The sequence below is a fragment of the Ahaetulla prasina genome, chromosome 3 (genome assembly GCF_028640845.1).
Source record: "Ahaetulla prasina isolate Xishuangbanna chromosome 3, ASM2864084v1, whole genome shotgun sequence".
Lineage (NCBI taxonomy): Eukaryota > Metazoa > Chordata > Lepidosauria > Squamata > Colubridae > Ahaetulla > Ahaetulla prasina.
In genome coordinates, this window is record NC_080541.1 from 132437595 (window position 1) to 132451616 (window position 14022).

The following is a 14022-nucleotide window of genomic DNA, read 5'->3' on the forward strand; positions in this document are numbered from 1 at the left end:
CCAACACTTTTTCCTATCACTAGAGTGGTGTGTGATTATATTTCCCATATCTTGTTTTTAAGATGTTCCCATCCGCCTTCAACTTGATCAAAGGATATTTGTAAATGGGTTCTCACTTAATACTTTTCTAAGCTTGTTGGAATTGGCTTTCTTGAAGTCTAATGTGTGTATTTATTATTTTTAGATGGATGGTCACACAATGAGCCATATATTTAAACTATTTATCCACCTATTCATTATTTCCCAATGACTTGAGATAGGGAGGTGTTTGGTAGTATTAAAGGTATTGCTTCAGAATGTAAGTTGCTCCAAGTATTATTTATTTATAATATTAGCATACAGTATGTAAAAAAAATGAGTCTAGGGAATTTTGAGTAACCAGAATCAACATCCTGATATTGTCTACAGTTAACTTAAAGAAGCATTTCTCTACCTTTTCTGGAAATGCACTGAGAATTAGAAACAGTCTGACCTTTTTACATTGGTACAAGTGTGCATTGTTGTAGTTTTTTCCAGAAAGTTTAAGCTTAGAAAATTTTAGCTGTTCTTTATATGATAAAAATATTTTATCATATTTTAAATATTGTACACTATATTTTCAAACTACCAAAAATGGCAGAGTTGAAATAAGAAAATTAAATAAAATGCAGTTTTGTAATTTAAATATTTAGGGTTTAAACACACATACATATAATACAATTGTGATAAACATTCTAAAAAGAGCAGTAAAAACATAATTCTATAGTAAAACCGCTTTTCATAGTTGTCAAAATATAGTTATAGATATCTCTATTGTGATGCTGTCACTTTTAAAGAGTGGGTCACTTATATCTTAAAGATTAGCTTTGCATGCTTGTATGGGAACAGTAAATTCATAGGTTTACAAACCTAAATTTAGATAGAAACAGAGCTAATTGAACTATCATACTCAGTGAGTTAATGGCTATTTATTAAGCCAAAAGTGAAATATTAAGTGGTGTCATATTAATAAATGATTTGGATGAAACATTAAGAATATGATGATGAAAGTTGCAGAAGACTCAAAGATGGGTAGGATAATAATTGCAATTTAGGGGACAGTAGCAAAATTCAGGAGGGTACTGAAAAGTTGAAACATTCAGCCAAAGGCAGCAAGATGAACCAGAAGCAAATGCAAAATACTGTGTAATTATGTTTGGATAGAAAAAAAAATCAACAATGTAACTATAGGATGGGGAATTATGTATATATTGTACAGTAATACACATGAAAATCATCAGGATCTTTTAATGAACATGAACCAAAAATATAATCTGGGAAAAGCAAATGCAATCCTAAACTGTATCAACAGAAATATAGTGTCAAAATCTAAGAATGGCATTTTCCACTTCTCTATATTGATCAGAGCCCACTTTAAATATTGGTTCCAGTTTACATTTCATGCTCTACAAAAGTGATTGACAAACTGGAATGTGCTCATATGAATGCAACCAAGGTAATGATGAGACTGGGAGGAAAAAAAATAAGAACAGTTGGAGGTACTGGGTATAACCTGGAGAAATCTGTTTGGAACTCATGATAGCTTGCTTGTAAATATCTGAAAGGCTATATAGAAAATGGGAAAGGATTTGTCCAAGTAGTCCATATGAGAAGTCAAGAATTTATTATGCTTATTCAGTTTGTTTGTTGCCTGACTCCCAACTTAAAAAGTTTAAATTACAAGCAAGTAAATTTCATTTGGACATCAAGAAAATAAACCTTATGGTAAGAGCTCTTCAGCAATGGAACAGACAGCTTGAGGAGATGGCAGATGTATTTTTGCTGGAAATATTTAAACAGAAGCTATTACAAATGATGCAGTATAGTAGATTTCTGCCATGGGCAGGTGGTTGATGATCTTTATATTCTCTTCCACTATTTATATTCTATATTTCTACAAAAGAACATTAAAAAGTGTTTTGGTTTTTTATGTATTCCATTTATGCTGTAGCAAACTAAAATATCATAAATACATAACTTGCAATGATTATTAGTTGTCACTATAAATATAAAAGGAAACATTTGATGGTTCTCACTCTTGATGAATGAATGAATTGCAGGGGAGGGGTCTATTTAAAGCTTTACATTCATTTTGGCTTTTTAGTTTAATGGGAGTCATTCACAACTATTGTTAAATGTTGGCTTGACACAATATTACTGTGCTTATATTTTTTAGTTAAATTATGTATGGTAATTACCTGATTTCAACTAGAATATTATTATTACTCTTATTAGTAATATGCTTTTAAGCAAGCACAAATAGTGACCACTATGTCTGGCCTTGGTAGAGTAACAGTGAGTTTTGGTAGGTTTCAGTTGCAGTTCAAATGGATTATTTCAGGACTTTTTTCAGCAGGGTTTAAATCAGGGGTGACATGCTCCCGGTTCTGACTGGATCTTGCGATCCGGTAGTGATCGTGGCCGGTAGTTCGGCGATTGATAGTGATTGCCGAAACACCGGCAACACCCGCCACCCAGGTGTCATTACTACCTGGTTTTAACATTCTGTTTTTTACCTTCTGCGCATGCGCAGAAGTTTTTGCACATGTGCAGAAGGTCTGCGCGCGCATGTGACATGCACGCATGTGGTATGTAGACTTCTAAGTCGATAAGGAAGGTAAGTAGATTTCACCCCTGGTTTAAATATTTGTGTTGGCATATCTGTATCCTTTATTGATGGTGAGTCTGATATTCAGAGTACTGAGAGAAATAACCAAAGAAGAAAATGTGTCATCCGTTTCTATATTAAGAGTTTATGAGCACAAGAATCCATCCTATATATAAGTACGCCGAGATAAAATGTAAGATACTTTTTGTTTTGCTTTGTTTTCTGGATTCTGACATGCCTCCATGAGAAAAATCAGAGTTGAATCTAGTAGCAAAACCCTTGGCAGTTAAATAGTGTTGAAATCAAAAAGAAAAATCAGTAGAAGGATAGGAACCATTTGGTGCATAAAAACAGGAAAAAAAGCTTTAAAAGCACCAGTTGAAAGGAAAAAAATAAAGAATACGTGGCAAGGAAATAAGTAAAAAGCCAAGGATTCCTAAAGAGAAGATTGGCAGGTAAACAAAATCTGAGGCTGGTAGAGAAGAGTCTATTTTTTAGGAAAAGTACAACAGTAATATTTCAGCTTCTTTGAAAACTATTAAGCTAGTTTAGTTATTTTGTTTGTTTAGATTGTGAAAATGGATGGTATGAAAACTTGGGAAGAAGTGAAGGAGAGCAAGAACTTTGATTGTTTTTAGTCAGAAGCCATGGAAAGAGCCAAGTGTCCTTGTAATGTGAGTGATTTGTGGACTGAGAGGAAACTCTGCTGGTGATATATTAGCAAGGGGACCTCTGAGGAAATATAAAAGTAGTGCTGCTAAAGCCATTAAAAAGTGAAGGGTGACAAAAAGATAGACAAGATGGGGCAGGCAACATTCTTTGGCCCTGAGAAGATAGATAGCTGCTAGATTAAAGAATTAGATCTGGTTCTTATCAAAGTTTCTAAATTGGTCAGTCCAGAGGAGAGGAGCATTCTGTGCAGGAGGTGGATGATCAAGAGTATGCCATTTTTTTCTGCATCTGGGAGCTGGCTGGGGCACAGGCAATGGCCAGAGACTACTGCTGCTTTGAAAGCTGAGCATCTGAAAAACATTTTGGAAGACAGTCCACAAGATCAGAAAGTAGAGTCCACCTGACTGAATGAGGACTTTTTGAACGTCACCTTTTAGAAAGAATATTACCTTAGATTACCCCCAGGTTGCAGTCCTAATTGGGGATACACTTTGCTGTACTTCTTTGTGCCTGCCATCTGGAATACCTGTGATTTCTCAAGCTCCCCTTTTCAATCACCAATTAGCACTGTAATCTGGGGTAATCTAAGGTACTATTGCTAATACTGCTTAAGAGAACCCTTAAAACTTGGCTTTGTCCCCAGACTCTTGATTAGAATGGAGAGTAGATTCTCTGTGAGACATTTTGGTTGTTAATTTGTTTGTTTAATTTGATTTTTTCCCCAGAAGTTCTTAGAGTTTATATAGTCTGCATTGTTATTATTGTTATTGATGTATTCTCTAAACCACCCGATGTCATATAAATTAGTGCAGCCTATAAATTTAATAAATTAATAGTTTTTAAATTTAGCAGGATTGCATATTATCAGTATTCATGAATTGTTGTGTTCATACTGCTTAAGTCCCACAGTAACCCAGGGAAATAGTTTTAATATGCAGCAATTCTGAATTACATAATCTCAGTTCTTCTTTGTCCCTACCATCATTTAGTTGGCTTTGTTGTGAAATGATTAGATATTAAATACTTACAAGAGGATTCTTAAAACTGTTGCCATGGGATAGCATCATGAGAACATGATGACAATATGGTAATTTGTCCAGAACCTTCTATTTAACTATGAAAAGGGTGCTGTCATTCGGTACTTAGTTTACATCTCTGAGTTGTTCTTCACTAAGGGCCACAATTAACATTTCCCCTTTAAATGAAAATGTACTTCAACATTTAGTATATTCTTGTTTCCTTTGTAGTTTAATATTCATTGACTGATTTCTATGTAAATTTACTTTAGTATTATCAACCTACTATTATGCTTTCATGTCAGTTTCCTCCTCTAGTATTATATCTACTCAGAGTGTTGTTAAATATGGCTGCAATCAAGGTAATTGCAAAGCTGTTTGATATTTTGACATGGAAATAGAAGTTGACCTCTCACTCTGCTGTGTTTCCCTTCACTGGAATTAGCAACTGCACAGGTTTGTGTTTATTTTAAGGATGCAATGCATATTCAAAAAATATGACATTTTATTTTACTAGTTTAAGCATTCATAAAGCATTTCAGTAGCTAAACTTTCAGGGACCAGAGATGAGTTTTCTATCTAATAATACCTCTTCAATGGAAATACTACAAATGGTTGTTTGCCAGATTAATGCAGTCAGCCCATGGGATACATCAAATAAGAGTTATGTCAGTCTGGATTGTGATCCAAATGTGGAAGAGTTCCCCCACCCTTTTCCCAGGGCATCTCTCTGAGGGCATCCTACCTTCTGCCCTTCCATCTTTCCTTTTATCTGTCTTTGGTCACAAAAGAACATGAAAATTTAGAAAGCTAGCAATGAAATGTAGAAGAGCATTGAAGGATGCTATAATCCCTGAGGTCTTTATCCTTTTTAATCTGTTCTAGCTCTACTTTCTAAGCCAGGGGTCACCAACCTTTCGGACCTCAAGGATTACTAAATTCATAATTTTAAATCCTGCGAACCACTAATATGATCTGCCTATTGACCGCCTGGGTGAGGGTGGCTAGGTTGTCATGTGACTGGGTGGCGGTGGCCAACTCGATGTCACACACGTGGAGAGTCGTCTCACCAGCCTCTACTCGCCCCTCCCCTCCCAGACACTCCTTGCCTGCCTGCCCGGGCTCCTTAGGGCCCCAACAGGAAGCAGTTGGTGGAGCTAAGCAGCCACCATGAGAAAGAGTTGGCAAAACAGCTGGCTCAGTTCAAATTAGATCTGACCAAGAAGGAGGATCAGCAGAAGCACCTCACTAAGGATTACGAGCATAGGCTTTCCAAACAGAGGGAAGACCTGCGGGAGTGCAAGGCCAGGTACCGACACCTGGAGGTGCAGCGGGCTGATATAGTCAGCCAGTTCCAGGCCATGATACAGTTCCACTGGGACAAGGCCCTCCAGCTCTTCGTCACCAGCGGCACTTCCCTCCAGCCTTCACCCAAAGCCCCACACCAGGAAGCAGACCCCAAGTCGGAATTTCTTCCCCCCTTTGACCTGCACAAAAAGACTCCAAAGGGAAAGACTCTCTGCAGTAACAAAAGTGTTCATTGCACGTATCCAGCCCAGGGGACCCCTGATATAGTGCAATATAAAAAATGCAAATAATTTTTCTGTGGATAACCAAAATTTTCTCGCGGACCATCAGTAGTCCATGGACCACCAGTTGGTCTAAGCCATTATGAGTTCTCTCGCAACTCACTGTCTCCACAGTCACTTACATTGTCTCTATGGACCAATTGCTGGATGAAGGATTAATAGGATTGTCATAGGCTGCTGTGGCTTGTCCTTTGTGCTGGTGGCAGCAACAACTCTATAGCTGCTGTTCTTTGCTTCTTCTAGGCTCTTTGGTGCTCATATTTCTAGCAATGACTCTCTGGTACTTTGTTTAGTTGTAGGAAATTCAGAAGTACAGCCTGTACTTCTATTTCTCGGGATGATCTGTCTTACTATTCTCCACTTCTTCTAGCTGTGGGAAAGCTGCTACTATTTCATGTCATCATCGCAATTGTTATAGCTTTGTCACTTCTGTAGCCCCAGGGAGAAGCATACCTAATACTTTGGTCTGCTTCTCCACTACTCAGTTCTGATGTCTTCAACTCACTTCTGAATTCCTTTCCTTTCCTTTCCTTTCCTTTCCTTTCCTTTCCTTTCCTTTCCTTTCCTTTCCTTTCCTTTCCTTTCCTTTCCTTATCAATTTTTAATTTCCCCCCAAATTCCTTATCAACTACTACTTTTCTTTCTCCACCATTCTTCCCCTTCAGGCAGAGCCTGTTTAAATTGAAAAAGGAAGGGCAAGCTCTTAGACAACAATGGGAGGAGAAGAAGCTTAGGCATTTTCTTCACAGTGTGTTCTTCCTCTCACAGACAGATACTGACTTAAGGTTAAAAAAGGATCACCACATGAGAATGTAGAAACTTCTTTAAAAAATTAAACAGGTTATTTTTTTTATTGGGGCAGTATTTCTTCCAAATCTGAAACAGGTCAAAGTTATCTTTCCTGTTTTTCATGATGAATTTAAAGTACAAATTTGAATCTTTGGATCTTTTATATATATATATATGTTTTCTGAGGTTTTCGCGGGTGTTTGTATGTAGGTCTTTGGTTATTCGGGTTTTCTCCCGCGTAAAATTGGAAGTATCTTGGCGACGTTTCGACGAAGTCTTATTCGTCATCTTCAGGCTTCAGCTTCGTGCTTCTGGGAGCAATGTGTGATTGCAGCTGTTTCTTCCTTTTTAACTGCTAGTGGGGATTTGAACTGATTGGGTGGGAGCTTGGCTGTGCTCTGATTGGATGGGGTTTTTTTGTGCTCTGATTGGATGGGGGTGTGTCCTGTTTGGGTGGGGGCTTGGTTGTGCTCAGATTAGTCTGAGTTGCAGAGGGATTTGAGCTGATGAGCTGCATTGCTGTTGTTTGGCTTCGTGTTCGTGGTCTTGCTACATCTTCATAGTGGATGTCAATCTGCTGCATGTATGGATTGGAGGGGTTTGAAATGGCTAATGTTGCAGCTGCGGTCTGGCTTCTGGTCCTTGGTCGTGCTTCCTGATCAGTGTGGGTTTGGGTCTGCTTTCTGGGTGGATGTGTGGTGGTGACATCCTGTGTGGACCTCGTGAGTGTGGGTCTGGTGTCATTCCTCGTGTTAGGGACTCATTTGTCAATAAGGGCGGGTTTCCAAATGGCTGGTAGGCGGGAGGTATCATCTCGTTTGTTCATGCTGTGTGGGCATTTTTCTATCTCGATGGCTTCTCTGATTATTCTGTTGTTAAAGTGTTCAGTTTTGGCGATAGTTCTGGTCTTTTTAAAGTCAATATCGTGTCCTGTGGCTTTAAGGTGTTGGACCAGGGAAGAAGTTGGTTCCTCTTTTTTGACTGAGTTCTTGTGTTCTTCAATGCGTGCACTTATTCTTCTGTTGGTTTGTCCAATGTATGTGGTGGGGCAGGCGGTGCATGGGATTTCATATACTCCTTGATTTTCTAACTCAATTTTGTCTTTGGGGTTTCTTAGGATGGTGGATATTTTTTGGTTTGTGCAGAATGCTGTCTTGATGTTATGTTTGTGGAGGATCTTGCTGATTCTGTCTGTGGTGCCTTTTATATATGGGAGGAGGGCTGTGCCATTTTCTTGTTCTCTGTCTTGGATTTTAGTGGGGGGTTCTTTTTGGATTAGTTTGGTAATCTTATTTCTCTGGAATCCATTGGATGTTAGTACGTTTGTGAGAGTGTGTAGTTCGGTTTTTAGGTGTTGTTCGTCAGCTAAATATATATATATATTTATATTTATATTTTTCAGGGTTTTATGTTACTGAAAGAAAGTTTTCATATCTCTTATGAAATAAGAGCAATAAATACATTAAATACCCCCCCCAAAAAAAGCACTCCATAATCATAAACAGTTGGGATTATAGACCATGTCATTAACTACATGGAATATTGTCCTAAGATACAAATTAATTTGCTCCTATGATTGGGTAAATGGAAAAAACAAGGAAATGAACAATTAGAAATGAAATAAAAACAATATTTGCTTGATAAGATCAGTTATTTTTGCTCACATGTATACATACACAATATATTTGTGAGCTTTTAAAGTTTTGGTCAATGCACTGACCAAATCATTCTTTTCTTTATAGCTACATGTTTAAAAACTAGTAATCATGACTTATTTATGGTTGATGGTGATTGAGTGTAGCCCAGTGGAGCATAGCAGAGAAAAATATCAGATTTGATATCTGTTGGACTCACAACTTGGTAAACTCTAAACGTGCCATAGGCCATGCTTCATGTGAAGAACTCTTTAGACAGGCACATTTGTTAGTATCTTGTTTTGTTCTTTTGTCTTTATGATAGTTTATTCCTGACTATTGGTCAGATCCTGGTGTTCTGCCCTGCTCTAATTTTGGTGAATCTTTTAAATGGAGAAATGTCTGATTTATATGCAAAGGATCAGAATGTTTCCTAAATCTGCAAAGAATGTAGTAATAATGTCGTAACATCACTAGAAGGGGCAGAAGCAACCTTTTCAGTTCTGTGCATAAGTGTCCATAGTTAGCCATGATGATATCAAACAATGAAACACTTGTAGAATACAAGCTCTGCTATTTCATACTTGCATTGTGATATTGCATACAAATATATAAGGGGCAAGGTTTGCATCACAACATTTATTTTATCCCTTGCTCCCCCCCGCCTTCCTTTTTTAAAAATAAAATAGATGTGTTATGCTTATTGAAACTATTTATTGTTGCATTAATGGAAAAACATGCTACTGAAAAGGATGTTTACCTATAGAATCTGCTTTTATAGTATTCATAGTTTTGTGTTTTTTTACATTTTATTGAAAGAGACAAATCGTTCTTTATATTGGGGGTAGAAATTGTCAGCTTTAATAGACTCCTTTAAATTCCAATTTTGAGAAAGAACATAAAGAATTCTTCAGTGACGAATATCTGGCAGATTACATCCAGCATAATGTATGGGATTTTATACAAAAGGAATAGAAAATGGCATGGAAAACTGTTATTCTTTATCAGTGTATTATCATGTATTATTGCTGAATATTGGAATAAAGGAAAGGGATCAGTGTCAGTTTATTGATTATAGTGGTGTTCTAAAAAAAAATAAGTCCTTAAGCTAATAAAATAGCCAGAGCTATCTTTTCACAGCTTCTTCAGATTGGGTAAAATAGTAGTTGATTCAAGAGTTGTTGGAAGTCAGATGGCTTATAAATTGTATGTATGCATGTATGAATAAACAAGAACTGTTGCTTATCAGGTCACAAAGAATCAACTAAATGGTTGAATATAAAGAACAAGATGTCCATTTCATGCAAGGTACTGAGCTGGGCTCAGCCCATATATTGGGGCCAAAATTCAGGGGGGAATTATGCCTTGAATGAGTTAAAAAGCAACTTTTGCCCTGTTTTCTTAAGTTTGTGAAAATAATTACTGTTCCGTTGCAGAGTAAGAGTACCGTACAATTTAAAAAATAACATGGCATGTGCTCCGTTAAAAACTATTTAAAAATAGAAAATGTCATCATCACCAAGTGAGATCCAGCTTTACTTTTTGCATAATTTTTTCACCCATTAAAACTTATGTCATATATGGCTTTCAGCCATCACAAAGTATCCCTCATGTGAAAACTTATTTGTGATGCTAGCTACTAGGTAAAAGCTAAGTATTAATGGATTGAAAGAATCTTCTTGAGCAGAAATCAGACTCCGGTGGCCTTAAAGGTTAAGTTACTTTATCGCCAACTACAGTAAGAGATATTATGTAGAAATGACATTTCATAATTCCATATTCCAATTAATTTAAGAACATTATTGCTTCTTTTTATCTGTATCTTTTTTTCCCTGGGAACATAATGGCCCTAATGAAATAAATTAATATGCTTTTATAAATGAAATAGAAACAACTTTCTTTTTTCAGCCACCTACAATTTAATATATCATATTTTTTTGGAGTATAAGACACACACACACCCCCCCCCCAAAAAAAACAGGAGGCTGAAAATTTGGGTACGCCTTATATTCCGAATGTAGCCCCGTCCACCCTTCGGCTTCTGCGCGTCCTCTTCCTTGCTGGGTTAGCCATTTTGGGCACCACGTGTCGCATTTTCAGCCTCCAGATGCTCTGCTTGAGAGCCGTTCTAGGCTGCGGGGATCGCCAAAGCACATTGCCGCCTATCGCCGCTCAAAAACATGTGTTTGGAGGCTAAAAACATAAACAGCTTCCTGCCTTCTCTTATATCCCTTCCACTCTTCACCTGCTTTATTCACTGGAGTTCCCTCCAATGATCAGCTGTGCTTTTGAAGCTGTTTTTTTAGCCTCAACAAGGCGCTTGCGAGTGAAGCAATATTCTGTGCTTCGCCTGCTGTTCTCATTGCTGCTCCCTCCGACGATCAGCTGTGCTTTAGAAGCTGTATTTCAGCCCCAACCAGGCACGTGCGAGCGAAGGCAGTGAACTAATGTGCTGAAGCTGACCAGGCTAAGGATGCTAGCCAGAAGAATGCCTGGTAGGCAGATTCCCCCCCCCCATTTTCCTCCCCAAAAACTAAGGTGTGTCTTAAACTCCAGTGCATCTTATACTCCAAAAAATACGATATATAATTTTTTTTCAAGAATATTGCCGAATATTACTATAACTAATAACAGTAAACTAAAAGATTATAAAATGATATTTAGTAGCAAGGTAGTTATGAAGGTTAGTTCACAATGAATGAAATATAGTTCCATGTAAAGTACTGGAAGAGTTCATGCTGGAAAAGACTATATGGAAATGATGGGGAAAAAAAACTCTTTTCAAATTCCTCCCTGTTATAAAATGGAAATTCCTTGTGTGAAAACCTTAATGTGCAGTAACAAAAAATGGAGAATTGATGATAAAGAAGAAAAGGTAGGATAAATTTGGGTGTATCCTATAGTAGAATTCCAAGTTGTGAATATGTGTTTTAATGGAAGATATTAAGATGGTTTCTGTATCATTATTAATACAGACAAAAGGCATCCTTGGCTCATGGTTACTATATAAACTTCGTGGCTCCCTGGTTGGATATTAGGCTTACTCAGAAGAAGTGGTTTGCAGAGTGTGTTGATAGTGAGTGAAGCACCCTTCCTCAATGCATCAGAGCACCATCATTCTTTCAAGGTTTACATTGCTCACTTCAAGACTGTATCTAATTTTCTGCCTATGCAGGAAAGTATAGTACCTCCTTAGATATAGCAATCCCAGAATATTGTGGATAGTCTTCAAAGAGGCCAACACTATTTTAAAAATGCACAATAGCGTTGAGGCTTTGAGAAGTAATGCTTTACTTGTTTAACACAGTTGGTCAAGAACCCCTTTCAAAATCTTTGGTCAACCCTACATGTATTATCAGGACACCTGTGTTCTTGAAGCATTAGGGCAGTCTTTCTATTTATAGCTAGGATAATTCAGCTATCCTGCTTTGCAAAATGATAGGTGTCAATGGATCACCAAGAGTTGGACTTGACATTTCTCCAGTAACTGGGTTAATTTAATAAATGGTTTTAGGAAATGAATTCTTATTTATAGCACACAAATAAATGTAGATGATTACTGCCTCTTTTATTATTTTAATTATATTTTTCTACTTCCAAAAGCTCAGCTTTGAGAGCCAGGATTGCAGTTCAGTTTCCTAATCAACTGAATTGGGCATGAAGCTGTCCTAAAAAAAGCAAAGTTGGTTGCCCCCCACCTTTTAAAAAAAATGCAGGATATTGGTTAGGATTTGTAATGGAATGCTTTAGGAAACTAAGCATACCCATCCTTATCATCAAACCTGGTAACAAACAGTTACCAAGTTCTGAAATCATTCAGTTGAAATGCAGCCATTCTAAGAAGCCTTGTTCAATTGTGTGATTTGGGGATGCAGGGAAGCCACTTACGGACTATGGCTTGCTCATTCCTGCTTTTAACAGTTCAGACTTAGAATATTTTGTTTGCCATGAGCAAAAATATTAACTAATTTTATTTCATAAAATATAATTTCATAAAACAAAAATATATTAGGATTAAAAATGCACACTTGCTATGTAGTCATTACAATCATAGTTGGAAAATTTAGTGTCTGTTAAAGCTATTATATATTAACCCAACTGCTTTGATTTTATTTAGTTTCCATTGGAACAATTGGGATTTCTTTTGTAACCAGTGTCATTAATTTCAGTGGAACTTGTGCAATCAATGTTGACTTTCTCTGGCTCCAGTCCACTGAGAATAAAGGGAGGCAATTCCCAATAAGCCTGATTCAGAATGATTTTTTTCACTTCTTTCTACTGGCTGTAAATAAGCCCCAGCTGGTTTCCTTCATATTTTAAAAGTTTTTTGCTGCATTGTTTCACATTTAGGACTGTTCTTTATGATTAAGACAGAACATTATGGGAACTATACTCCTAACAATTTTTGTTGTCAGAATTCATCAACTAAATATCTTTTTATATTGTTATCGGTAAATTGGCTTATTAATTGTCCATTATTATGTACAACGTTTTAATTCTGAACAGTTTGTGTTGTTTTGATGCTTACAAAATGTGGTTTAATTAATTGTAGAAATATAAAAATCAGATTGCAGTGAAGTGACCACAAATCTATTTCAGACAGATTTAATTGTATGATTTAAAGGATACTGACTTTCCTGGTTTTCTAGTACATTTTTTTTTATGAGTGAGAAATGTAACCCATTATGAAGGAGTCTCATCTGACAGTAGTTTGTTTAATGGAGGATGGGAAGAAATAACTGGTTACTATGATGCAATCCCCTGTTAATCCACTACATCAGTATAGGAACAATGAATGTTCGATACTTCTTTCCCAACTTTCTATGGCTTGATTTCCTTTTAATGAGCTCATATTTCAGCCAGCACAAGTACTTAGTAATCCAATGAAGCAATTTCTCCCAAGTTGGGTATGAAGTAGTTTTTAATGCTTGTAGGTAATAAGAATACTGCATACATAATTAATTAGATTTACCATGGGCAAAAACATCCAGTGGAATTTTGCAATTCCACGTTAGAAATAGGATGGGTATAATATCAGTTCTTCAGAAAGTTATTGAATGGGATAAATATGATTTTATGTTTTCCAGTTTTCATTTATCTGCTACTTTGTTAAATACATTTCTAAGTCAACAATGGTGTGGATGGTGATGGCCCTCTGGTTGTTTTTGACCTCTATTACTATTAACTCTGGCCATCATTGCCAATGGAAAGGAACTATAGGAACTGCAGTTTGAGAATAGCTGAACAGCAACACAGTCAGTTCCTGCCCAAAACAAGATTATTTTGATACAATAAAACTTCTAGCATGCCAGATTGAAAGACAGAAGTTGGAAACTATTCATATTGGTGGTAGCCTAGATCATTGCATGAAGATAAACTTTCGGAGAATGTTCACTATTTTGCAAATATACTATCTGCTTTCCATGAGTATTCAGAAGGATTGAGTTGAGTTTCCTGATGATGGCTCTTGTTTTGTTTGAGTCAGATCTTTGAAGTTTGAAATCAAAATATCTTTTAAGATTGAAGTGTAGTTATAAACAATGAAGCAGTGATCTCAACAATTTAATATTTATATTAATGAATTTTGCCAATTTGAAGGTGCAGAAAAGTTCTGTTAAAGAACCTTAATAGAATCTCCATGTGTCATTGATAAATTTTAAAACCTGCTTATTCACCAAATGTCAGGATTTAATTGA

At 36.7% G+C, this 14022-nt stretch overlaps 1 protein-coding gene across 1 annotated transcript in view; it reads left to right on the forward strand.

The window, feature by feature from the left end:
- Positions 1-14022, forward strand: part of CDC73 (cell division cycle 73) — a 108136-nt gene that overhangs the window by 42949 nt on the left and 51165 nt on the right. The window lies entirely within an intron of this gene.